Raw genomic sequence first — 27,844 nt, 5'->3', positions numbered from 1 at the left:
GCTCAGCCAGCAGCTCAAGCGAGAGAGGTTATCTATGTTTTTATTTCTTGTTCCTATACATCTCAGCAGGTCTATGAGGGAAGTAGACATCACCATTGTTTTCCTTTCACACCCTGTCATCTAGTTCTTCTCACCAAAACATTCTAGCTAGCTTCAAACTAGCACAACCAGAATTTGAGCCAGCTTAGTTTTCAAGACTTTTTTCCTGACCTTTCATCAGGCTTTCCTTAAGATATTTGCTTCAACATAGTCGGGCAACTCACATTTTGAAATCTTGAAGAGAGTTTAAATGGATTCAAATAATTCCTGAGCTTTAAAATACATAGAAATTAAAATTAATGAGAATATAATTTGTGCATTAATGTCTCAGGACTAGGAATATCTTTAACTTGTTTCTTTGATCTCATATCTATACACCTGGGGTAGCCAGCAGTCTGTAAATGGAGAGTAGTTTTGTAAGGCTGCAAGACACAACTTCATAGAGACAGCAGGAAACAGCAGCATGAACAGCAAGGTGCAAAAAAGCAGATTTTTTTTACATTGTAGGTTAAAGTAATTATTAATATTGCTACAAGGCCTTTTGTTCATGTAAGGGTAGCAAAACCTGGTCTTGTATAAAGCAATTTTTTTTGCCAAACAGACCTACAAAAAGGATGGAACTTAAGTACCAGAACTGCAACGTGCAGAAAAGCATTCACTGACAAATGCACATATTTATACTTATTACAAGCAAAGTACAGCACTGTTGGGGAGTTTCCTGTGAAAATGTGTTTTGAGAGGAAACAGAAATTAATGTGTAACCACTGGGTACACAGAACAGAATGTATTTCACACTTCAGGACTTCATAGAAAGTTAGGTGATAGATACAGTTCATACTGGAAGTGTGGGAGGCAAATCACAGCAAACAAGGATGAAAACTGTCACTCAGTCCAAGGGGTTCAAGCTCAATTTGGAGAGAAAAAAACCCACAAAACTAAAAGGTTTAGAACTCAGGAGTGACTTGCTTGACACAGAGGGAAAGACAGACAGGTTTTATGTGCTTTACTTTCAGTGTATGTGATGAGTAGTACAAGAAGTGAAGAAGCCAAAAGAAGCAGATCACGACAGATAAATGTCTGAAAATGCTGGACTGGTGAAGCCATTTAAACTCCATCTGAATCCTGCTAAGCAGAGAGCAACCACTTGCTGTAGTACTTCATTCCTGTTGTCATTATACACAGCAGTTAGGGCTTGGCAATTTCCACTTGATTTAATATGGATACTGGAAAGTGTATTCTTCTGTACTGGTTTCAGGCTAATTGGAATATTTTAATGCGAGAAATTAGATTATAGGCTGTGAAAAGAAAACAATGGTGATGTCTGATTCACTCATAGGTTTGCTGAGACTTATAAAAACCAGAACACAACCACAGATAAGGCAGTCTGAGTTGATGTCTCTTCCTTGTTTCTGTCGTATTAACTGCTTCTGCCTGGAATCTGTGTAACCCAATTAATCATTTCCTTCTAACCTCTCTTGCCAATTCTTCCAACTCACCTTGCATGTAAGGCAGACTCTGGGATAAGGTAGGGGGGTGGAAATAAGGTGGAAGGGTGGTTAGGAGCTGCTCTTGGGCACTCTGACTTGCTGGGAGGGGTACTGTGTTTCCATATTATTTTTAACTTGTATGTTTCTGTATACATAGCTGTAAATATTTGTAATATATTGTAAACATCTGCTTGTCCATTGTGCTAAGCTGTGAATATAAAGCCTCATTCCTCAGCTTCCAGCTGGCTGAGTCTAGTCTGGGTGATTTCATTGTGTGTGTGTGTGTGGGCAACTCCCAGAACCACTACAATGCTTTTACCTGTGCAGACAGGCTTTACCTTACATACATATGACCAGAAATGCAAATATAATGCTCATTGAAAAGCATAAGCCACATGTATATGAGAAACATAAAATATCTATGGCTGGAGTCATGTTGCTCTAGATTTAGTGTGTGATTTTTGCCCCTTGATAGGCTAGCTGAAGTGAGGAACCTTGGGAAAGGATTGTGGTCTTTGCTGCTGGTATTCACCCAGCAGTACTTCAAATTTAGAGCAATACAGATATTGAAGAATTTCTGCAAAAGAGTTGCATGTGACGACAACTTTCCATGCTGAAGGCTTCAGATGTATGTTCACAGTTACAGAGTGGCACTGGGACTTTCTATGTCTTTGTCACTGAAGCCATAGTGAGGTATTCATCTAGTACATTCATAAGATCATGCTAATCAGTTACCTAGGATACCACCAGAGTCATAGTTACTACTGAGGATCTTAAGCCTCTAGAAAATATAAGTAAAGAATTCTGTTATGTTTAGGACCTAAATAAAGATACTATGAAGGCCATATATAGATTGCAAGGAAATTAGCATTACAAGAGACCTCAAGAAGTTGTCTAAACTATCCCATCAACCTAACAAATGAACAATAGCAATGGCACTCCTAAATGTACTTGCAAAAAGTCCACAGGAGACTTATCCAACCTCCCTTAGCAATCTGCTCCAGTGCCTCATCATCTGATCCACCTTCAGTTGTTTATCCCACATCTTTCCTCCTGCTGCAGTATCAGGTGACCTGTCCTTGTTCTGTTCCCCAAGGACATGACATACACATTTTGCTTGCAGCAGCCTTTTTTGTACCTTTAACATACTGTTACCACAATCCTCTCCTCCCACCTGCCTCTGTTCTTTAGAGCCAGTCTCTAAAGCTAAGCATTCCTAGCTCTTTCAGCATCTTCTTAGATGCCATCCTCCAAGTTATTCAATCTCTGTCTTTCTTATGCCCCCTTCCTAAATGGGAAGCTGTCATCCAGAATCAGTACAACAACACACAATCCATCTTTGTGAGCACTCACCATTAATTAATATAAACTTTCTGCGGTACTAATAGATTGAGGTTCTTATGGTTTCAGAGGATCTTTTACTATTGGATTCACATTGAGTATCTGGAGTTTGGGATCTAGAGATGGTGTTTTTCTATTTGTTCCCCTAAGGGAAAGCCTGTATCCCCTAGGTACTCTTATTTGTTAAAGCAAGGTCAAACTGTCTAAAACGGGTAATTACAGAATAACATGGCCACAGGGTGTCCAGGTGTTTCTTTTAACTTTGGTAAAGGCTCCCATTAAGATAGATATCCAATCTGAAGGCAGCAGCTTGTCCTTTCATGTCTCACTTGGCTAATGTCACAAGTATGAATGAAATGTCTTTACTTCAGGAATGACTTCAAGAACTCAAAGATAGCAGGTCAGATAGCTAAACAATGTATGTTTTTAACCTTCATTTTATCTTTGAACTTTTAATTCAATGGCAAAAAATTGTCAGATGGGAGTACAAGATTTTTTCCCCCTTCTATCAATCCTGGTTGGACTTTACGATGTATCAACATTTAAGAAAAGCAAAGCAAAGCAAAGCAAACAAGGGAGACAAAAAGAGGTTGCTTGAAATTTTTTCAAAGTGTAGGTTACATCCACAGCTCTTTGTGTAATGATTTTTCTCTTTCAATTATGGGCAGGAGGCATTGAAAGGATTTTATGAATGTCAGTCCATTTAAATGCAACCCCAGGGAGACAGGGAAGCACTGTCCCAACTCAGCAGATGGAGTTTTCTGAGAAAGAGGCCAAATGATTTGCCCAAAGATATACAAGTTAGCAGCAGTAGGTGGTACTGAAAGTATGGGGATATTTACAAAGCATAATGTGAAATAAATATATAAGAGAGGGGAAAACCCAAAGTGGTGCTAGGTTAATTTCCAGGAAAAAAATATTTTTCTTAGATTAAAGATAACTCCAAGATAAACACAGAAACTCCAGTAGCTGGAAAACTTCACCAAAAGTGAATAAAATGCAACCAATCTAGTTTTTATTAGAATGTATAGTGCAATTTCTTTTCTAATAAGTGATTTCTAACAAACATGGAATGTTGCTTCATGTTCTAAAGTGCTTTTCCATCACCCATTATAGAATTAATTTAAGATTTATTCACTGCTAAAATATGTAGAAAGTCCTTAAAAAAAAAGATAGCAAAGGAGTTCTTCAGAAATAAGCTCATCTTTGTACCAGTATTACATTACTTTTAAGCTGACAATCTTAAATGGTTTCTAGATATGCCGAGCTGCATTTCCACACAAACCAACCCAAATTATAACACTTTCTGGTGTATTTATTATATCCTTTTCACACTTGAAATCACTGTGGTAGTATTTCCCCATTATGGTTTTCAGTCTGGAATTACAGTGGCCCATTTTGTTTCTGGCAGGTGGAAGTGTAATGATTCGCTGTGACTCAAACACAAACTAGCTGACCTCAAGAAGAAAGATGCAGCCAAGCTTTTTGCAGAAGGATCTGGTTATCTCTCCTTTCAGTTGGGCACAGGAAGTTGTTATTTCCATTTGCTTCTCCCTTTTGTTTAGGTCCTGTGAAAGCAGCTGACATTTATTGCTCAACCCTGAAATTAATTCTGTTAGTGCTGAATCTATATCCTTATAAAAGGATATATCATCCAGGTTGGGTTGGATGAGGCTCTGAGCTGATCTGGTTGAAGATGTTCCTGCTGACTGCAACAGACTTGGACTAGATGACCTTTAGTGGATCTTTGCAACTGAAAACATTCTATGATTCTATGATAAAATGTCAAAATACTATAGACTTATGAATAAACCAAAGTATGACTCAGTGAACAAGCATTCAGTTCTCTTCTAACAGTTCCTGGATTTTCAGTATCCCAGGGACCAAGACACAGAAAAGCTACTACAGAGGTGGAGGGCAAATGGAGGAGTACTAAGATGAGACTACAACACAGTAAAGACCTAAACTACTTGAAGATGGTGTGCCATATATTTGTGTCCTGATACTTACTACACTGTTGGAACAGAGCAGTGGCAGGCAAGCCACCATGGAATCTTGCATGTGAAATAACCAGGATATGATAGATTTTTAGATCAGCAGTTATTGGGAAGAATAAACCCAAACCCATAAAGAAATAGGAAATGTTCTTTGTCTCACTCTGCATCTCCAAAGGGACTTTTATTCATTTGCTGCTTAAAAACGGCATCAGCTGAGATTGGTAGGACAGGGCTGTCTACCACCTACCAGCTTCCACTTCGAAACAAGGCAAATAAATCACCCTGCCTAAAAGAAAAGCTTAGTGCATTTTGTTTGTGTCACAGCACTGTAAGAGATTAGTTTGTCTTCATTAAAAGAGAGAAGCATATCATCTTACTGCCATGACTTTTTACGAATAATCTGAACTAGCAAGGACCGAATTTAAACTGGAATCCATGAGTGTGGAATGGGAATAATTGACTTCAGCTCAGTATTTGTAAAAGCACATCTGGAGGAAGGAAGGGTCATTTCCATAGTGGGAGGAAGTTACCTACAGTTTCATGCTCACTGTTCCATCTCCAGTACTGAAGGACTGCTGTTTCTGCCAAAGCACACAGTATTCCAAGCCAACAACTGGTAGAAAAACACCGTGTGTTGGTAAAGCAAGGCCACTGACTGTGCAACATGGGCATAAACTTCCATGAGTGGAAGAGTCAGCTATGGCCTAGAAATACATTTTATGACCATATATAGCCATCCAGGTGAAATAACAAAGTGTAATTAAAACTGTTATTTGCATCTGCAATGTTAATTACTTTCAGTGTTTCATCAATGCTTTGAATTTTGAAAAGAGAGAGGAAAGACCTCATGTTAAGTTTAGTACCATGCTTGTTTATATTGTTTCATGGGTTTAGGAAAGCCTCAGTTCCCTCTGTACTCCCTAGAACATCTGTTTGGGACACACAAGCAGTGGAGCAGGGAAAAGTGACAATAAATCTGTAGCTATGCACTCTGGTTGACAAGAAAAATCTCAATTAAGATGATTTGAACTGCAAAGGGCAACAGAACACTTCTGGAAGCTTCTGGCCCTTTCATATCAATCTACATACGAGCCTTTGGCTTAAAAAACATTATACATAGGAAGGTTTTGGGCTAAAGACAGTAGGTCTAATGATTGGACTTGATCTTCAAGCTAAACGTCTCACAGTAGTAATGGCTGACACCTTTCTAAGTAATCACTAAGGTGTAGGTTTTTCCAGGCAGACAAAATTACTGCCTTGATATAGCATTTCTTGCTTAATGAATGGCCATGACTGAAGTGACTGACAGTTTAACATCTCTCTCATTTCCTTCAGAGACTGTGAAGGAAAAGAATGTTTCAGACTGTAAGGTGAGAAACTGACACAGAGCTGTCAGACATTTCATCTCAGCTAATCCTCCCTAAGCAGCGTGAGGTGGTGCGAGCTCTGAATTCCCTGCAAGTTTATTGATCCCTGTTTGCCAGACCAACAAGTGACATCAGCCCTGCAGACGCCCCGTCAGAAAGCAAAGTGGCATTTCCTAGTGTCCAGACGCAGGGTGGGTGGTTGGTTGGTTGGTTGACTTGAACTGAATGAGCAGAGATGCTGAAAGGGCCTCAGCGGACGCAGAATACAACAGCTGCCAGGGTGTCACCTCCTACCTTAGTCACCAGCCAGGTGATGACAATCTCACGGAAGAGTTGTTTAAAAATGCCAATTTTTGTATAACAAGTGCAGGTCACTTGGTGATGAAGTAGCCCATGCCATTTGTTTTAACTGCAGTTGGCAACACACTGCTTAATTGACTAGAGCTAATCCAGCACAATGTACTTGCACAGGAATATGCGGAAGCAGCAGCTTCCTGAATATTTAAATGGACAATGTCAAAGCAGCCACAAATAGTGTACTACATTAGCATGACTAACACAGTTTGCTGTCTGGAATCATAGAGAAAAAAAAAATCTCCTTGCTGAGTGCAATACTTTCTGCAGCCTATTAGTACTTATTTAGCATCTCCTGTCTGCCCTCATTCTTAGAAATGCTGCTCATTTATCAGCAAAAGGTCTGTGCAGCTGAGATACTGAGTGAGGTAGAACAGCACCAAGATGCACTCATACATCATGGAACTTACAGCCATCCACATTTCTTTCCTTGGAGTTCAGAGGAGCTGGACCAATTTGTTATACAACTGAGAGGTGGGAGGGAAAGGTACAGAGAACAGTGTATCACCAAACAGATGTAGTTCAATTACAACGCGTGGGACAGCACGATTACAAAACTAGGGGGGGATAACTAATTGCTTTGTGTCTTCAAACAGGAGCTGTTCTAGTGCAAGAGTAAAGCATAAACAGATGGGCAGGAGCATTTTAGGTGTAACTCCACACTTCCATTTAGGGTAGGATGTATTTCTTTGAAGGGAACAGAATCTAAATCCTTCATACTCTACTCCACGCTTCTTGTCAGCATTTTCTTGCTAACGTGAAGAGTAGTTCATGCTATAACTGCTGAAAGATCTCTCCCTCTGCACACAACTGCAGAGGAGTTTGTTGCTTCTACTACTTCCTTGATTCTAAAACTGCTACAGGAACACTTTAATAGGGATTGAGAAAATGGCTTTTTTGGTCCTTACATACCTACATCTCTAGAAAGAGAGTTTTTCTCTCCATTGTTTTCAAACTTTGTTAAACAAATAGTTTTCCACAATACTTTACTTCATTAGTTATTTTTCCTAGGAAAAGGATTTACCCTTCTAGACCATGAGCATTTCCCAATTGTTTGGTTTCACCATGCTGCAGCCTTTCTTTGTGAGATGTTTCTGTTGGTAGTTCAAAAGGGGCTCCCATACCCTGTACTCCCAGGGTTGACATTCTGTTTGGTGGCTTCATATCCAGTCACTTGTCTTTGCTACAAATGTCTTTTGACTCCTGCTGCTTGAATTGCTTCCTGGTCTCATGACCATTAGATTTCTGTTGCCTTTATCAAATAGGTTCTTTCATTACGCAGAAGAATTTGCTAGGAGTCATTTTTCCCTACTCTCACTCTCAGTGAGTAGCATCTACTTTCCCAAAGAGACCCCCATTCTCTCTGGTACTGTCTGCACTGTTCTGTGCTAATGTCACTGATGGTAGCCTCCAGGCCAAATTCCATGACCACTTGCATCATCAGAAGGCCAGGAGTAATAAGCTTTAGTAGGACTTTCCCACAGGCCCCTAAACAATTTGTGGCATCTGAGCATGTCAACATAATCCCACAGGGCACTTCACTATGGTCATCATCTTCTTGTCACTTCAGAAAGTCTCCAAACCCTCACATGCTGCTTGTACCAAAGACTCAGAGCTTTGCCAAAAATGGGAAAGCAGTTTAGGAAAGGGTCTCATTACCCACTGAACGATCATGGCAGATGCTCACACCTCTAACCTCCAAGAGTACTTCCAGAAGAGACAACACCACAATGCCTACCACTTAGTTACAGCTCATTTTACCATATTCACACCAACAGCAGTCTAGAACTTTCTGCCCATCAGAGCTGCCATCAGTGACTAAGAATTATTCTGAAATACTGGAACTGGAACTTCTTGAAACTACTTAGAAAAGGCTCAGATCTAAGAGGTACATATGAAAAATAGACAATTCCTTAGGGAAATTAAACCAAGAGCATTATGACCTCTTGTGTATTCATGGTTTGTATTGGGTGAGTACAAGACAAAACTTGTGAAGGAGCATTAATTGATCCTTCATAAAGCTCTGGCCAATGCAGCTACCAACAATTTCTTTCAGAATGTTGTTCTGTGCTCTGCTGCATCAGTACTGACATAATTTCCAATGATAATAGGCACAAATCCAATTTAAAATAAGATACAATTTATAAGATAAAATAATTGCAAGTTACAGTCAGACAAATAAACTTATTTCCCCTATAAATGCCTGCACTTTAACATAGACATCAGAATTTAATCTATCTGTAATGCAGACTGCTAAGAGGCATAGAGGATACTTGTACTCCCTACAAAGGGAAAAGGACAGAATTCTCATCATTTTTGTAAGATAAAGCCTACACAGGAAAAAGAAGTGGTAAGTTAGGATGACAATGTGTGTGTCCTGTCATGCCTGAGAGGTGCTGCTCTCTTCTTTCATGACCTGGGAATGAAGAGGAGGGTTCAAGGTCTTGGTGGTGCTCCCGAGTGTAATGAGAGCTTTAGCACTCACCTGCCTTGCAGGGAAACTCTGACAAGAAATACAGAGTACTGAATAAAGTTTATTCTCTAGGGCTTAGGTTTCTCTACCAGACAGATAATGGCACAGGGTGGCATAAGCAGAGAATGTAATTCTGAGTCTGAGTGAAAATGAGAGCCATATGCTATTCTTGTGATATAGATTCAAAATGAAGAAAAACAAAGAATTTTTACTGTTGGAGGCTCAATGTTGTACTTGGCAATGTTTCTGCTCTTGGCAGCAGTGAAGGTCAAGGTAAGGAGGTCTGAGTATTACCAGTGCTTGCATGAAGCTGGCAGGAAGGGCTACCTCAATTACTTAACCTGTGCTTTGCAGTTAATGAGCCATTCTTCAGTTTTGTCCATTTAACAGTGGGAAAAAAGAGTTATTTTGAGAAGAGCATTTGTTGTGAGGGGATGAGTGGCTTTGATGCTTACAACTATAAAAACTGAGTATTGAATATAAATAAATACATAAGCAGTCCTAATAGTTTGGTTTGGTTTTTTTGTTGTTGTTGTTTGTTTAGGTTTGGGGGGTTTTGTTTAATGAGCAGAGTATTATTAAGACACAGAGCATTATGCTCGTATATTAAACCTATTTTTACAACTTATGCTGTCTTTGAAGTTACACAAAGGTAACTTTGGGACATAATTAATGAACTTCGCCTTAGGTGTGCTAAAAAATGTATAAGTAGTGTAAGGTACCACTGATTTCTTCATTATGGTAGCTAGGTTGCATTTACTGTGAAGAAAACGTCCTTGGAACACTGAGTTACAGTTCTCAGGTGACTAGTTCTTAATGAAACATTCTAGAATTTGCCTTACCTGCCTTATCCCTTTGATACCACCCATTACTACTTAGTCCACAAGAACAATTAAATATAGCAAGCACAGATATGTGTGTAGAATATTCACAGTTTTATACACATATAACCCCCCACTATATTCTTTAATATATGTGTTTATTTTTCCCTAGAATCCTATAGCTAACAAGTTTTTTTTTCAAGGTGCTGCAATTTTTTTTCCACTACGAAAGAGAAGCTACTAAAAAAAGGATATTGAACCCCATGGCAGTAGACATGGCAGTTTACAAAAAGAATAGGTTTGAAGACCAATAAAGTGCTGAACTTCTTCCCATAAGGCCTTTTCTTCTATTCTTACAAGCAGAACGGTGTAAAATTGCTCCCACCTTTGTAGGAAGCAACCAGAATTGGCTTGCCAGCCATCAGCCATCGTTGAGCAATGCAAAGTAGTGCCCTAAAGGGAAAGGAATCCACCCAGCTCAGCCTCAGAGGAATTCAGCAGGCTGTTACCCAGGCAAATCAAAGACTCTGCTCACTGCAGTTGATGTCTGCACACATTAAACTGTGCACACATGCGCACACACCTCCTGCGAAGCTCTGCTTCTAACAGATGCTGTAGTATCGCGAGAAGTTAAATCACTTTCCATTTTAAAGGTGATAAATAAGACCTGCTTATAGGGCTGGGCATCCTGGAGACTCAGAGATTTGTCCTCAGTGTGAAGTACCACTCATAGACACTCTCACACGTGCTTATAATCCAGTTTAAGTTCACACACAATGTGTGTTACAATGCAATTTCTGTATTTGTGCTAGTTTGAAGCAGGGTAGAATGCTTTGGTGAGAAAAAGTAGATTATAGGCTGTGAAAGGAAAACACTGGTGATGTCAACTCCCCTCACAGTCTTGCTGAGATGTATGGGAACAAGAAAGAAAAACATTAGATAACACTTTCGCCATTTTCTTCACTCTGCTTCTGGCTTTGGACTGAGCTGTAGCTCCCTAACCTCACCTTCCACTAACTTTGCTTCTTAACCTCTTGGCTGAACCTCCATTCTTCCTTGGGACTGGGGTAAGGTTGAGAGGGGCAGGCGGAAGGTGCAGGGGTGGTTGAGAGCCCCTCCTGGGGACTCAGGTTTCTGGGAGGGGAGTTGTGTTTCTGTATTACTTTTATCTTGTATATTTCTGTCTATAACTGTATATACTGTAAATATCTGCTTGTATATTGTTCTAGATGTAAATAAATAGCTTCATTTATATTCCTAGAGCCCAGGTGAGTCTAGTGGGGTACCTTCTAAAGTGTGGGGGGGGTGGGTAACTGTGGGAAGCTTTCTCCTGCAGCGGAGCATGAAATGTAAACATCAGGCCCTGTGATTGGAAGTGTCCTTGGGTCTTACTGATTCCCAGGGGCCTAAGCTGGCAACCATGAGCAACCCACGCACAGCTGTCAGGGGGTGGAATCTGCCGGCCCCCGGGGCGGACGCAGCCCCAAGGGGGGCTGACCCTGGCCAGCCCCCCTGGGTGGTACTCACAGGTTGTTTACCACAGGTAACCTATCTCTGCCTTACACATAACTTGGGGCCAATCTGTACTGTCCACTTCTGCCAGCCCCAGGCTGGCTGGAAACACCTCCTCTGGAGCACTATATAAGACACTGCACTACCCTAATAAAGTTGTACTGATGTACTGATGCACAGATGCCTAGAAGCTGCTGTCTCGAGTCGTCAGTACCCCGATCTCGCCTCTCGCCAGCCTCCGTACCCCGACAGGTAACACCCAAACCACCACAGTATTTTATGAGTAAGGCAGGACCTGAAAGATCTAGATAGGACAGCAGGACGCTGACACTAGGTGTCAAATGAACCATGACTATAACATCTTTTACTACCAATGTTCTTGCCACTGTCTCAACACATTGTTCTTATTTTGGCATTAATTTCACAAAATGGAAACCAGGCTCTTAAGAGGATTGTAGCCAGGATAAGAAACAAGACTCTAAGTCACAAGACTGGAGTTTAACTCTTGGATGTGCCGCTGAGGTGTCAGTAAGGCTGACTGTTGGATAATTTCTTGCTAACAGGGCACGAAATAATAAACATGAGCAGCCCATGCCCTTGGTCCCATCTTGGGAGTTAAGATACCAGGCGCTGGGTGGCACCCCCCACATACAGCTGCAGGGGGTGAAGCGCCAGCTGCATGTGGGCAGAGTTAGCCAGCCCCAGAGGCTGACCCTCAGATTGTTATGGTATATTACCCTATCCATGCCTTACCTGTAACCCTGTACCCTCTATATGTAACCAATCTTAGTGGAGCACGCCTCTTGCAGGAAAGCATGTAACTCACTGTCCGTGGAAGTAAAGTCGGACTGTGACCATCTGACCACACTGGTGAACCAAGAGTCGCTTTACCCAGGTGCTCCACCGGCTGCTGACAGGCTAAGTAACCTCACAACAAGGCAGTGGGTGAGAAATCCTGGGCTTGGGGACATGCTGAGATGTGGAACCCACTAATGATGCAGCAGACTGCCGTGGAGGGCCCATAGGCCCAGAACAGGCTTATGCATGTTCTGCCTTGCCTGGAGGTGTTTACCTGTCTGACAGACAGGAAGGGACACCAAGGGCCTGGTGCCATAACCTCTGGCCTGCCCAGGGCCCAGGGTGTGTGACGCTGTTGTGTGAGCCCAGGCGCCTCGCTTATGGCCTACTGGGCGCAAGGCCTCTGCTCTTCCCATACCTGGGGAACAGGCCTGTGGGCCCTGCCTAATTTGGTGTGTTTTGGCTGACTGCCAGAGCCGATAGGATAATATCGTGGCCAAAGGGCCACCAATCTCAGCCCACATCTGGTAAACAGAAGAATACAAGAAACAAGAGGCTCACCTCTGCCTGCTCGCTCGCTGCCTGCTGCTGCTACCTTTGTTTGTGTGCCGCTGCTGTCGCTTTACCTGCTCCTGTGTGTTCCACACTGCCTCCTAACCGGGCCTGAACACCGCCTGCGAGCCTGGGCCCTGCTTTTGCCCAGCCGGCTGCTGACTGTCCCACGGCCTCCTGAGAGCCACCCAAGGTCCCTCTCGTGCCCGTGAACGAGCGTGCCCCACCTTGGACTGAACTGGCAATGAGCCACATGGCAGCAGCCACACAGGTGGAGCCTCAGCCACACGGCCTTCACCATATATACACACACATATATGTATATACTCCTGTGTATGCTCTTGGAATGCAGGACGAGGGAGGTTATTCTGCCCCTGCACTCAGCACTGCTCAGGCCACACCTTGAGTGCTGTGTCCAGTTCTGGGCCCCTCAATTCAAGATGTTGAGGTGCTGGAACGTGTCCAGAGAAGGGTGACAAAGCTGGTGAGGGGCCTGGAACACAAACCCTATGAGGAGAGGCTGAGGGAGCTGGGGCTGTTTAGCCTGGAGAAGAGGAGGCTCAGGGGTGACCTCATTGCTGTCATTGTAGCCAGGTGGGGGTTGGCCTCTTCCCCCAGACAACCAGCAACAGAACAAGGGGACACAGTCTCAAGTTGTGCCAGGGGAAGTATAGGCTGGATGTTAGGAGGAAGTTGTTGCCAGAGAGAGTGATTGGCATTGGAATGGGCTGCCCAGGGAGGTGGTGAAGTCATTGTCCCTGGAGGTGTTCACGAAAAGCCTGGATGAGGCACTTAGTGCCATGGTCTAGTTGACTGGTTAGGGCTGGGTGCTAGGTTGGAATGGATGATCTTGGGGGTCTCTTCCAAGCTGGCTGATTCTGTGACTCTATTAAGATTTCCGATCAGCGAGTATCTGAACTCTCTTTATTCAAGTTGCTAAAAGAATTTGATTAACCTTACCAGCTGTAAGATTCATGCTGTAAGATTCTCTAATGAGAAACGCTTCCAAAAACCTCTTCCAAAGTGCATGATTTGATTGCATAAAGACATTCTGCAAAAATAGTTCTACCAACCACATCACAGAATTTGTGTGGGTTAGTTGTAAACAAGTTTGGGGAAGTTTTCTCTGTATATATTAATACATTATTTAATAGCTTTTACATCATCCTCATTGCATTTCACCCCAAACCCAGGTTCAAACCTAATCACCTCCTTAACATAGACAGGAAAGCACTTGTTCCAGAAAGGAATAACAAGAAAACAAAAAAACCCAACAAAACAAAAAGAAAACAAGAGGGGGGAAACAGAAAAGAAAAATTAAAGTAGAAAAGAAGAAAAAATTGCCTGAAAAAGCAGTTCCCATCACTCCTATTTTTGCATCCACACTCCACATGGTTCCCAGATGTTCTGCAGCTGTGCCTCACTGTCTGCCCCTTTTTCTTCTAACCACAGCAGGCTCAGTGCTGCTCCATCCTCCTAAGGCCACGGTGTGCTTGTCCTGCTAACAGTGTGTAAAGCAAGAACCAGCATGGCCTGGTGTAGAGCTGATGAGGTGTGTGAGAGCTGAGCAGCCCCAGCTTTACCTTATGCCAGGTTGTGCTAGTTTGAAGCAGGGTAGAATGTTTTCGTGAGAAGAACTAGATCATAGGCTGTGAAAGGAAAACAATGGTGATGTCTACTTGGGAAGAAGAAATGAAAACATTAGATAACACTCTTGCCATTTTCACTCTCTGCCCTGGGCTGCTGGCTGAGCAACATCTTACTCCCTAACCTCACCTTCCACTCACCTTTGCTTCTTAACCTCCTGGCTGAACCTCCGTTCTTCCTTGGGACTGGGGTAAGGTTGAGAGGGGCAGGGGCAAAGTGAAAGGGTGGTTGAGAGCCCCTCCTAGGGACTCGGGTTTCTGGGAGGGCTGTTGTGTTTCTGTATTATCTTTTACTTTGTATATTTCTGTATAATACTGTAAATATCTGCTTGTATATTGTGCCAGCTGTAAATAAATAGCTTCATTCATATTCCCAGAGCAGGTTGAGTCTAGTCTGGGTGATTCCTAAAGTGTGGGGGGGTGGGGAACACCTAAACCATCACACGAGTCTGAAGAAAGCCCTCAAAATCTCAATGAGTTATTCTTCAAACTGTGGCAGTTTTTAATTGTATTACTGAATTGAGACAAAAAGCAGATGGGAGCCCTTACTGCACCACAAATTCAAGCCCAGCAGCTGAATTTTCTGGTTCATCAGGACATCAGAGGCTCCCATCCAACTGAACACAGGATTTCTCAGAAACTTTTGCCTTACAGTGGGAGAAACCAGGGGAACCCAAAACTGCAGCCAACACCTTTACTTGTGCAATTTGGGTGGTTTTCTGTCAGTTTTAATCCTCAGAAATGCTTCAGGACAGCGTACCGCAGATCTTGGTATGCTGTTGCCAAATAATGCTTGTTAATTGTTTGCTGCATCTACAAATAAATATTTGCATTTTATTTGCTCATATAAATTATGGTGATAGTCATTTTTCTTAAGGGAGAAATGAAGATTCGTTCCCAGCTTTTCTCTACCTACTTATTTTAGCAAAATCTCATTCAGATGTCAATTAGCATATATTTAGCAGAAGCAATTTTACACTGCTCACAGCTTGCGTCCAAAGATCAATCTTCACTTATTTTGGAAGGAATGCCAGCCAGTCGCAGTAATTTAACTTTTCCTCATAGTACACAGACTTTTCCATTTTACTGGGCTCACAGAGGACTGGAGATGCTCTTTATTACTAGAACAACCTTACAGAAAAAAACCCAAATTTTTCTCTTGATTCTGCAGTAGCAGTTCCAGGAAGTATTTATTACACTCTGCATGCTCACCACCAGGTTTTCACCACCTCCTATAGCAGATCCTGTCAGATTGAATTAATGCAGAATTCACAATGACAGACAAACTCCAAAACAAACAACCAACTTTCTTGCCTCAGGTTATACATTTTACTCCAGCAAGGCACAAAATTCAGCAAAACACAACTACTGAGTCCCTCAAAGAGTGGTTGACACCTTAGTATTTCTATGAATGATTACGCAAATAAACAAAAGCAAGTTGACATCTCAGCCACATCCAACATAAAATATTAAACAGCACAACCAGGTCTTCTTCCACTTAGATACACTAAAGCTTTAATCTATTCTTATTCTCCATCCTGCCTCACTCCATCAGAAAGCAGCACATTTCCCACAAACCTTGTTCTTCCAATAATGTCTGAAGGGCTGTTATCCTCGCAGGACTCCACCCTTAGAGGATGAGCACACAAGGTTTTGTTTACTGGGTTCAGGGTAAAGGGCACTTGTAAGGGAGTCAGTACTGGCTCTGTACTTGGCTTTCTAATTACAATCAATTTTTGAGACAGCTTCCCCCTGGCAGTCAGGCAACAGCTGTGGTGTGGAATTCTTGAAGGAAGAGGTTGGCTGTGTGACTGTACCATGAGTGCATGTCAGTAAACAAATTCACATTTCACTTACATACCAACAGTGCTTTGCTTCATTGGATCCACTTCTCTTGAGAAGCTCTTCCTGCAAGGCTCCTGATATCTTCTCTCAGCTAGCACATTGGCAATATTTCTTTCAGAGAAAGGCCACTGGTGAAGGAGAAAATTGAAAGTAGTGTTACCTTATTATTTGTCATTGCATAACTGATTAGATGTATCAAATGTTAAATGTTATTTTTACAGAGGCTATGATCTCAGAGCTCCAGGCGCGTACTGGAGATCAGGTAATGTTACTGTCTGTCAATATCCTTTGCTTGATAAAGCACCTCAAGCCAGCTCAAGCTCTAAGCCATTTTTATTGCTCCCTAAATATAGTTTTACTAACCTGCCTTTTAAGTGACAATTGCCCACTGGCCTGCCTGCTGGTGGTGAAAATCTTCAAGCCATTATTCAGAACAGAATCATGCAGACATTATTATTAACAAGGGAGAAGTTAGCTAATGACTGGCAGCTTACAGAATAATGGAACTGTTAATATTTGAGGCCATCCTCCCTGTCTATCACAAGCCCTAGAATAATTTAAATGAAATACTTTAGGTGACTAAACTGCATTTCAGATGATACAATGAGCTACAGCCATTGCTGGCTGAATGCATCTATCACGTCTAAAGTTAGGCTTATGTCCACCTGTTCTCTGAGGGCTCAATTTTGCCTTCAATTACACCTGGGTAATTCCACTGCTGTGACTCATATGATAGAAGGTATATTAGGGGAATATTTCACCCTTGCATTGTGTTTTTGCTAAGCTTTTTGAAAAATCAATTCCAATCCAATAATTCCAAGAAGTTTTTCAAGTAGAAAAACTGTTGTAGGAAGAAGTACAGCTGCTTTAGCAAGACAGTTACATCAAGTAAAGTGAAATGGATTCTGGAAAAGGATGCAAAAGATTTACTTCAAAAGGAGATGGGATCAAAATTAACCTACCAGAATGAAAGTATTAAAGCTTTCTTTTCCCCCCCATAGGCAAAATCCATCTGTACTTGTAGTGCTTCATATTAATAGTCTGAAGTATTGCAGAAAGTGGTGCACTTTGAAAAGTCTGAGGTCTGTGGATTCAGTGCTCAGCAGGCACCCTTGGGTTGATTCTACTGCATGATTAGTCTGGAGTTTTAAGCCTCAAGACACAGCACTCCAACTTTTATTTGCTAGTGCTGTCTTTTCAGTAGAGTTTAGGAGATTAAGCAGTTTTTTTCCCCCTCCCCTCTGCTATGAAAAGGTAACCAGATTATGAGCTCAGGAAACATTCCAAATTAAACAACGTTTTTAAGTATTCACAGAACTCCCAATTACCACTGTCTCCAAGTGTGTTTGCTGTCAATATATATTAATGACAAAACTGATGGAAGATTAGAGTTGACCCAGACATTGTCAGATCTTGTTATCTTCGTCAGTTCAGCTGAGTGACAGGCTGAAGCATGTGAATAACTGCACCCTCCACCATTAAAAAGGAAGGCATTTCAGGCCAGTTGATACACACACACACACACACACACACACACACACACACACACACACACACACTAGTCTTAACAACTACTAACTAGGAGGCTGGTCAAGGACCAACTATTGAAATGAAACCTTCAAAACCAGTTCTGCATTAACTTAAATCAAATGTGGAAATTGATCTTTGTAACTTCTTAATGATGTTGGCTCTTCCATGAAATTCCCTCAATTCAAGAGAGATGTGGAGGTGCTGGAACATGCCCAGAGAAGGGTGACAAAGATGGTGAAGGGCCTGGAACACAAACCGTACGAGGAGAGGCTGAGGGAGCTGGGGGTGTTTAGCCTGGAGAAGAGGAGGCTCAGGGGGGACCTCACTGCTGTCTACAACTACCTGAAGGGAGGCTGTAGCCAGGTGGAGGTTGGTCTCTTCTCCCAGACAACCAGCAACAGAACAAGGGGACACAGTCTCAAGTTGTGCCAGGGGAAGTATAGGCTGGATGTTAGGAGGAAGTTGTTGCCAGAGAGAGTGATTGGCATTGGAATGGGCTGCCCAGGGAGGTGGTGGAGTCACCGTCCCTGGAGGTGTTGAAGCAAAGCCTGGATGAGGCACTTAGTGCCATGGTCTAGTTGACTGGCTAGAGCTGGGTGCTAGGTTGGACTGGATGCTCTTGGAGGTCTCTTGTGGAAGAATTCTCTTGCAGCAGGATGTGAGCTGTAAACATGAGAACTCGTGCTGGGAGATATCCTTGAGCTGGAAGCTACAATGAGCAACCCACGCACACCTGCAGGGGGCTGGGTCTGCTGCCCCCCTGGGGCGGACACAGCTACAGGGGGCTGAGCCTGCCAGCCCCCTGGGGTGGACACCGCGGGTTGTTTTGACACTGGGTAACCTATCTGCACCTTGCATGTGGCTCTGGACCAATCTGTACTGTCCACTTGTGTCAGCCCCAAGCTGATTGTATACACCTTCTCTGAGCACTATATAAGAAGCTTCGCTACCCTAGTAAAGTGTACTGATGCATAGCAAGCTGCTGAGTCGATTCATCAGTACCCCGATCTCGCCTCTCACCAGCCTCCTGACTCTGACAGTCTCTTCCAACCTGGTTGGTTCTATGATTCTATGAAAGTGCTGAACTTGCCTGCTCTGTATACAGAGCACCTGGAGCACACAATCCTCTTTTTGAAAGCAAGAGAATTCCTGGTTTAGATATAGGACTGTTTGCTTTGCCGCATACCGAAGGCATAAAAAATTTCCAGTCTCTAAGGATACCTTTTACTGGGAGACAGAAATCTTGTTTTAGAAGAGAACTCTTCTAATAACATTACATCCTTTAGGGTTCTAGGCTGTTTCCAAATATGGAATTTTGGGAGTAGATAAGCTAATAAAACCCCAGAAGTTCACAGCTTTCCTGGGAATTGAGACCTTATAGCTTCTCTAAGGTACATTCATGGGCCTCAAGTTGACCTTTCACTCCATCTGGCAAGTGTGAAAGGTTTGGACTATTAAAGATAATTATTGACCTATCAAATTATGATGCCTTGAAAAAGATGTGCATGTGATTTTGCACTTTTCAAGTTGTTTCAAAGTACATGATCCTGCGAGATGCTGAGCACCCAAGGATTACACACTATGCATTTGCTCTAGCTAATATCTTCAACACGTTCTTCTGGCTACTCCACTTTGTAATATTTTTAAATAGTGGATTTTTTTTTTGGGGGGGGGGGGGTAAGGGGGGCTTGCTTTACTTGCAACAGGCTTACCCTGTCAAACACTACTTGTACCATTATATATTTTTTATATGAAAAAGCTTCTTAAGTGGCCTCAGCTTTGACCTACAGTTATATAACTTTCCTGTTCTCCATTAGATTTCATGGAAATCACAGTACTGTGGCTGATCACTTTTTTCTGTGGATACACACGTACACATTGAAAGCAGGCAGGGTTATGTCACAGATGTTTTGACCAATCTCATGTCATTTGTGTGTGTTTATTAATAACACAGTGCTTAGCATTGCCTCTCCCACTCTCCCACTGCCTCTCTGCTTCTTTGTGTGTAAGATATCCTGTAGCATAATATCCATAACATATGAGCTCAGCCTTGACACAATGACAGTGAGGCACAGAGCCCTATAGCTGATAGAATGCTAAGAAGTGGTTTTCTTCTTCCTTCCCATGGGGGACTTTCCCATCTCAGCATGCACCCAACTGCTGACAAGATGGTTTATATGTACTGACACCAAGCACAGTTAGCTACCTAAAAGAAAATTAAATCTCACACTGAGAAAGGACCTACTATCAGTTAAGCTTGCAATGAGCTGAAACTTTGCCAAGCACCATCATTAAGAGCCAATTTTTGCTTTTTATTGTTGTTTAATTCAAGAGAGACCTTCTCTAGCATTGCATGCCCCTGAAGAAAAGATGAGAATTACACCACTCAGCTAGTAATTTCCACTTTTCTCATCTATAGTCATAAACCTCCAAACAAAGCCATCCAACTGCTTGGGGAGGGAAGGCAGTGATATGGGGATAGGGATGAAAATGGCAGAAATATCCTGCTACATCAGGCAACTATTATTAAATAAATGCAATCTGAACAACTGAAGAAAACTCCAGAGATGAATAGGACTTGGGGGGCAGATTACAGCAACAAAGAGGAACTCCCTGTCTCAATAACTTGCCTCATTTCCAAATACAATTTTATTCTTTATTTCTAGAGTCAAACTTTTCAAAAGCTTTCAAGAAAACAGCCTTCCCCCCCACTCCCCCCAGTTGAAATATTTGGCTGTTTAATTCATGAAGGGGTGAAGATGTACCAATGTTTATTCAAAAAATAACCTTCTGCTTTGAATCTGAAGACAAGCAGAAAATAATCAACAAGAGGCTCTCTCCTCCTGGGCTAGTGCCCCAGCTGCACTAAGACAGAGGCTTTGTTAAAACCAGTGTCCAGAGAAGGGCAACAAGGATGGTGAGGGGCCTGGAACACAAACCGTACGAGGAGAGGCTGAGGGAGCTGGGGGTGTTTAGCCTGGAGAAGAGGAGGCTCAGGGGGGACCTCACTGCTGTCTACAACTACCTGAAGGGAGGCTGTAGCCAGGTGGGAGTTGGTCTCTTCTCCCAGACAACCAACAAGAGAACAACAGGACACAGCCTCAAGTTGTGCCGAGGGAGGTATAGGCTGGATGTTAGGAGGAAGTTCTTGCCAGAGAGAGTGATTGGCATTGGAATGGGCTGCCCAGGGAGGTGGTGGAGTCACCATCCCTGGAGGTGTTGAAGCAAAGCCTGGCTGAGGCACTTAGTGCCATGGTCTAGTTGATTGGATAGGGCTGGGTGCTAGGTTGGACTGGATGATGTTGGAAGTCTCTTCCAACCTGGCTGATTCTATGACTCTATGATTCAGTGTATCAACAGATTTAGTTGGTAGCGAAGCTCCTTATATCATAACCAGTTTAAAGCCCTTCAACTAAAGTGGTAATTTTTTGGATCATTTGCAGTTTCCTCCTTGAGATTTTTGAAAGCAAACAGGGAGAGAAGAAGAATTGACAAATTTTACAGAATGCTACTTTTCACCAGTGTGACACAAACCACCATTTGCAGTTGACACTTAACAAAAGCATATATTTCATTTCAAAATTCTTTCTAAATGATGCTATGCCTTCCCCCCCCCAACATTTCTGAAATGGTGCAGAAACTTTCTAACAGACATTCCAGCATTTGCTGTATGTAAATTCTATGAGAGAAAATGGCTTCTTAAAAAAGATGTAATTTTAAAAGCTGTTTCATGTAGACATTTTTTTGTAAAGATCTTCTGGTCCTACTGCCATTCAACACTGAAATCATCAGAAAATGCAGCCAGCAGCTTGAGTTACATCATATTGAACTTGTCTAAACTGTGTTTTAAGATTTATTTCATTATACTGGGGCAAACACTTCTGTGTGCAAACACCCATTTAAATAATTGTAAATTTGATTTATATTGATTTAATGTAAGCCAAGTCCTTCTCAACTTGAGGGAAGTCAATATAGGACAGGTTTAATTCACTTGATGGCTCCCTGAACAAGAGTTTAATAAAATCAATTTAGCACCCAAACTTGATTAAACAGTGCAATCTTGCAAGCACCCAGACCATCAGAAGCAGAGCAAGTGGCACTATTTTACCATTTGAGTATACACTAGTAGAGAAACACTGAGAACAGACATGAGGCTGCTACAAGAAGCAACTGGACATGCACATCCTGTGCTATGACACATCAAAATCCAGACATTCATTTCCATCCTCAGATATCCCCAATACAAGGACATCAAACTGCTGGAACGAGTCTAGAGGAGGGCCACAAAGACGATCAGAGAGCTGGAGCACCTCTCCTGTGAGGATAGACTATGAGAGTTGGGGCTCTTCAGCCCAGAGAAGTGGAAGTTTTGAGAAGACCTTGTAGTGGCCTTCCAGTATCTGAAGGGGGTCTACAGGAAGGCTGTGGAAGGACTATTTACAAGGTCTTGTAACTTGCAATGATAGGAGAAGAGGTAATGGGTTTAAACTGGAAAAGGGGAACAGGTTACCCAGGGACATTGTGGATGCTCCCTCCTTGGAGGTGTTCAAGGCCAGGTTGGATGAAGCCTTGAGTGACCTGTTCTAGTAGGAGGTGTTCCTGCCTATGGTGGGGGATTTGAACTAGATGATCTTTGAGGTCCCTTCCAACCTAAACCATTCTGTGATTCTGTATCTATTTGGATCTGCTCTGGGAGTCCAAAGTTACGAACTAAGGCCAATGCCATATTTGTACTTAGTCCATGATTAACGAAGCTTTGAGTGAATGATATTTCAAAACTGTAGGTGATATGATAGGAGAAAGATGTGGAACTCCAAACTGTGCTGCTCTGAATTTAACACTCTTGTTCAGACCCAGGAATTCCCTGATTATAAACCAAAATCAAATCAGCAGGAAAAACACAATGCACTTCACTAATACACTTCAAAAAGAGACAATGGGCAATAATGTCTGATTCAACACAATTGCTTGTACATTGGTGGAGCCCTTGGCCCTGCTCCTCTCAGACCAAACAGTGCCTCCAAGAGAACGTGTAACAGATGCCAAATACGCACATCTCACACCGACTTCCTTTGGGGATAAAAGAGATATTGTCAAAATGATAATGATAGTGTAAACATTTTGGGCACTTCAAGCATTTTCTGAATGCCAGATAAATTCAGGATAATTTTTAGCAGTAGGCTTGCCAGAATGTCAGCTGAAGCCTTCATTAGAGCTATTCATATCCCTACAATAAACGTTGCATCAGCAGTTCCATTATAGATGATCTTTCAGAGGGGTTTGATAATTTGGCTCCAAAAGGTATTTTTGGCTGAAGCTTCACATGGAAGTTGTCTCAGATATAATTTTGAAAGTTGGTTTTAAACTGCTCAGCTGTTTTCTGTGTAAAGATGAAAGAAAGATGCTTCAGCTGGTTTAAAATGGTCTTTTTTTTCTTTTTTTGGTAATGTGCTTCTAGAAAACAGAGTGTAGTGGCAGAGTGCTTTTATAAATCCTTCAGGTTTAATTTAATCATGAAATTACCAAACTGACTTAGGAAATCATCTGCTTTGATGGCACTGATCCTTCATAGTGCCTAGGAAAACCACAACCTTTCACGAATGCTTATTCTTCACCCTAATCTTCTTAGGTAGAAAAGTATCATCCACTTTTCTAAGGACTAAATAGTTTTCAGCAGGTTTATCCCAGTTATGAGCTCCAAAGTTGGACAGTGTGTGAAAGGTCACAAATTGTCAGAATCTCTGTCTCATAACTATGTTTTTCCATGAAAGAAATTACAAAGGTGGAACCAGAAATGGAAGCAATCCTTACTACACATTTCTCTTTCCTTTTAAAACATGTACACTTAAGCCTGTCTTCAAGAAGCTCCTTTTAGTAAGGATGGGATGAGTAATAGCAGTGGCCTACATCAGCCAATTTCTGCTCTCCCAAAAACCAGAGAACATTGAGATTCTTCCTCATAAAATCTTCTTTCATGAGAGAAACAAAAGAAAGCTTTACACTGTAAAGCCTTTCAGGAATAAAACAGAAATAGTAATGAGTTTCCTTCCTGTGTCTTGTTAAGTTTGCCACAGTGTTTGTAAGCCTGGGAACAAGCACGCTTAGATTTTCCTCTCTGAAACCCCAGTGTTTAGTGGTGTAGACTGGCAGGGTCACATAAATTAGTACAAGAGAGGCAGGTACAGGAAAGACTATACTGGGAACCAAAAGTTGCACTGTTTGTCTGGAAAACAAAACAAAACCTTCATAGAATTTTCTTCATTTTACCAGTTTTCTTAGTCCCTGTTACTCTGGCTAGGGCAGAAGAAAATGTCATAGAAATGTGGATTAAATTGTTTTTCTTGGATGATTATTTAGACTAAGAGAGAACAATTTGGAAATATTTATCTTCCCTCTGTGGTGTAACCTCACACAGGGAGGTGGCTGAGGGCTACTAGTCCCTGGATGGGCAGGTATGATACCCAGCTCCCTTGCTAACAATCCTGCATTTCATTGGACTCGTCTGACATCTTTACTGGCAGTTAAATCATCCTCTTTTTCCAGGGATGGCTGATAGAACTGCATCTCTCAGGCAGGGATATATTTCCCCCTGTCACAGTTATATTCTCCAGAGGTCTGCAAGGAGTGGGAGAAGCTCTAGCCCACACAGTGAAGATGAAAATACATTATATGGCAGTGGGAAATGATGTATTAAAGTCTGGATAAGCTAAGCTTGATATGAATATAGTTACGCACAGAGAGATACTACTGGGAAAGGGGGGGAAAAACCTTTTTCACACAGGGAACTTGATCTGGGTGAAATTCACATTTACAAAATATGTGTGTTTAAGCCTTGCAAGTACCAGCCATTCTCTATCTGGAGAAGACAGCAACTGCTGTAAAGAATTAACCTTTAAGTCCTTTGTTAGCACAGATGTGTATTTGGTAATCCATTCAATTAGTGTCACAGGGCAGGGGCTCCATTTGCACTTGGACATACATGGAAAACATCTCTCTCTCCTTGTTCTCAGGAAGCTGCTGCCTCCCAGGTCTGCACGGGGTAAGAATTGTAGCACATGATTCAACCTTTCTTTTCTAAGGTGTTTTTAATCACTTTCAATTACCAAAAAAGGGGAAGCTGCTTGACAGATGGCTTCAGAGCACTATCCTTCATGGTTCATTACCAGAATCTTGTAAACAGGAATAGGCTTTTCTTACCTGCCTGTGAGGATGCAGCAGAATGTCTTATTTCTGGAAATGCTGGCTAAAAATACGAGAAATACCTTCCAGAAAGTGTTTTCTCTTTCTAAGGTAAGACCATTCTGAAGTTGGATCTGGGTACAGGATTTTAATACTCTCACATTTCTAAAAGTAAATCTGCCTTTCCACAGCACCTAATAATTTGTTACACAAAGAACAAATGTAGCACAATCCCACTGGAATGACTCTGCATTTCCTCTGAGCAAATGGCAGAAGAATTTACATTTTCTTCCACAGCTTAAAGTTCTCACAGTTCAGCCCTCTGCAATAACAGCAGCTACACTGAGCCTTGGAAGCAGCAGACTTTTTGCCTAAAGGTTGCTGTTGCCACCAGAAGGGATGATACACCAGGAACAGTGTGGCCAGTAGGACAAGGGAGGTTATTCTTCCCCTGTACTCAGCACTGGTCAGACCACACCTTGAGTGCTGTGTCCAGTTCTGGGCCCCTCAATTCAAGAGATGTTGAGGTGCTGGAACATGTCCAAAGAAGGGCAACAAAGCTGGTGAGGGGCCTGGAGCACAAATCCTATGAGGAGAGGTTGAGGGAGCTGGGCCTGTTTAGCCTGGAGAAGAGGAGGCTCAGGGGTGATCTTATTACTGTCTACAACTACCTGAAGGGGCATTGTAGCCAGGTGGGGGGTGGCCTCTTCTCCCAGGCAACCAGCAACAGAACACAGGGACACAGTCTCAAGTTGTGCCAGGGTAGGTCTAGGCTGGATATTAGGAAGAAGTTCTTCACAGAGAGAGTGATTGGCATTGGAATGGGCTGCCCAGGGAGGTGGTGGAGGCACCGTCCCTGGGGGTCTTCAAGCAAAGCCTGGATGAGGCACTTAGTGCCATGGTCTAGTTGACTGTCTAGGGCTGGGTGCTAGGTTGGACTGGATGATCTTGGAGGTCTCTTCCAACCTGGTTGATTCTATGATTCTATGATTCCAGTTGGTTTTGAGCACTGGATTTCTAAATAACCAGCCCATCTTTTCTTTCAGTATTGATATTAGCAGACTAAATGTGCTTACAAGGAAATAAAATTCGACGTGTATTTGCAACAGCTAAACACTTTGAAGTTTTTAGAGAATTTGCTTTGCACATAACAGTTCTGAGATGTAAAAGAAATTTGAAATCAGATGTTCCACTCTCAAATTTATAGTAGGCTTCTTGGATAATGGGAAAGGTAAATAATCATCTTGAAGTACTTCACTGACTTTTTAGGTAGCCTCTTTTTACAGGACAGACATTTTGTTCTGAAGACAGCAACATTTACAACAAATCTTCCTCAGGTCAGAGATTTCTATAAGCATGTTCAGCCAGCAGATTTTTTTCCTGTGTAAATAAGTACAGGACAATAAAAATCTAAACCTGCCTATTGAGATACCTTTTTGTTATTCAGGGCAGTTGTCTTTTATTTGTCACCAGAAGTACAGATGCATAAATATTGTAGCTGGCATTACAGAAATGGATATTTCAATAGAGTTTTAATTAAAAAGAGGATGCTTTATATTGAATCTAATATCTCCTTTATAAGATGGCATCCAATGCTGCACTATAAAACTGACCTAGAAGCCAAAGATTTGTGAGACTGTAGTTGGAACTCACAAATGTCAAAGTTTTGAGAACTGTTTTTATAGTATATATTTTAAAGTATCTGTTGGAGAGAGATGCAAACATTTGAGATTTTTAAAAGGAAATTGTACTGGCAGAGTTTTCTTTCTTGCTTAAAATTCAAAAGCCCCCATTTCCTTTAATTCTTTTTGTTCATGTCACTACTGGAACCCTCCTACGTTAAATAATAACATTGTCACACAACCTGGACGTAAACCACGCAAACAAACAGGAACATCGTGGATTAAAAACAAGCAGAGGGTTTTGAGGTTTTGTTTTTATAGTCTGCAAGTTTTCTGTTAAAAAATTGAACAGGCTGGCAACTTGTGTTTACTGGCCACTGGGCAACAGTAACAAGCACAAGGACAGCAGCTGTTAGTGTTCTGTGATCCTTTTTTCTGAGTGCTCTTGCAAGGAGCTGTACTACTCCAGGACTTGCCTGGCCAAAGTGCATTGGAAGGCAAAAGGCCCCAGCAAAGACCCTGCAGTAACCTTCAGAACCAGAATGACTATTTTATCTTGGATGTGCTCTCCTCTGGTAAGACAAACCTGAACATCTTCAGCAGTTCAAAGAAAAGTGCTGCAGCATTTAACACAGGAATGAGCAATCATTGCAACAGTCAACTGATCATGATTTGATTTTAGTATTCCCTCTAAATTGCCAGCAGTTTTCAAAGCTAATGGGCTGATATGTTACTGACAATGTATGACTGAATTACAATCTCGGCAAAGAATGTTTGCTGATTTGGCAGCTGGTAGACATGGAACAGCTGGCGATTAGGTACTGAAAAACACAAGAACTGTTTGCAACTTTTGTGTTGGGTGATGAGGTGTTTAAGGTGGTGGCAGTGAAAAGAGTTAACAAGGTTTCCTTTAAGACAGACATACTTTTAGCTGCTATTAATTCAGTTTAGCAAACAGAAACGGAGGATGACAGCCAAACTGTTTCTTTGGAGCATGGAGCTGGAAAACAGAGTAAAAGGATGGAAAGGAAGGACTTTTTCTGCGGCAGGTTGTACCCTAAGCAGCACAACATGCAGCTGAATTAAAAGGAGCCATCCTGGACAAGAATTACAGCTGCTTGCACTTTTTGATTTCTCTTCTGAGTCCTACAGGTACATTTAAAACTTTTTCAAAGTTGGAACTCTTGTTTTCTTCTTCCAGTACTCTTCTTCCAGCCACATTTATCCACAGATCCAAAATACTCGAACTAGTTAAGTAGTTCTGCTGTTAATCAAGTTTTT

At 42.0% G+C, this 27,844-nt stretch overlaps 1 protein-coding gene across 4 annotated transcripts in view; it reads right to left on the bottom strand.

The window, feature by feature from the left end:
• LOC135178711 (bifunctional heparan sulfate N-deacetylase/N-sulfotransferase 3) overlaps window positions 1-27,844 on the bottom strand; it is a 382,468-nt gene that overhangs the window by 134,033 nt on the left and 220,591 nt on the right. For all 4 annotated transcript variants that reach the window (XM_064149865.1, XM_064149862.1, XM_064149864.1 and 1 more), the window contains exon 3: window positions 16,249-16,360. The gene's annotated coding sequence lies outside the window, so the exon portion shown is untranslated. The remainder of the gene's footprint in view (window positions 1-16,248; window positions 16,361-27,844) is intronic.

This window comes from Pogoniulus pusillus, chromosome 10 (assembly GCF_015220805.1).
Source record: "Pogoniulus pusillus isolate bPogPus1 chromosome 10, bPogPus1.pri, whole genome shotgun sequence".
NCBI lineage: Eukaryota > Metazoa > Chordata > Aves > Piciformes > Lybiidae > Pogoniulus > Pogoniulus pusillus.
This window is presented reverse-complemented; position numbering and strand designations above follow the sequence as displayed.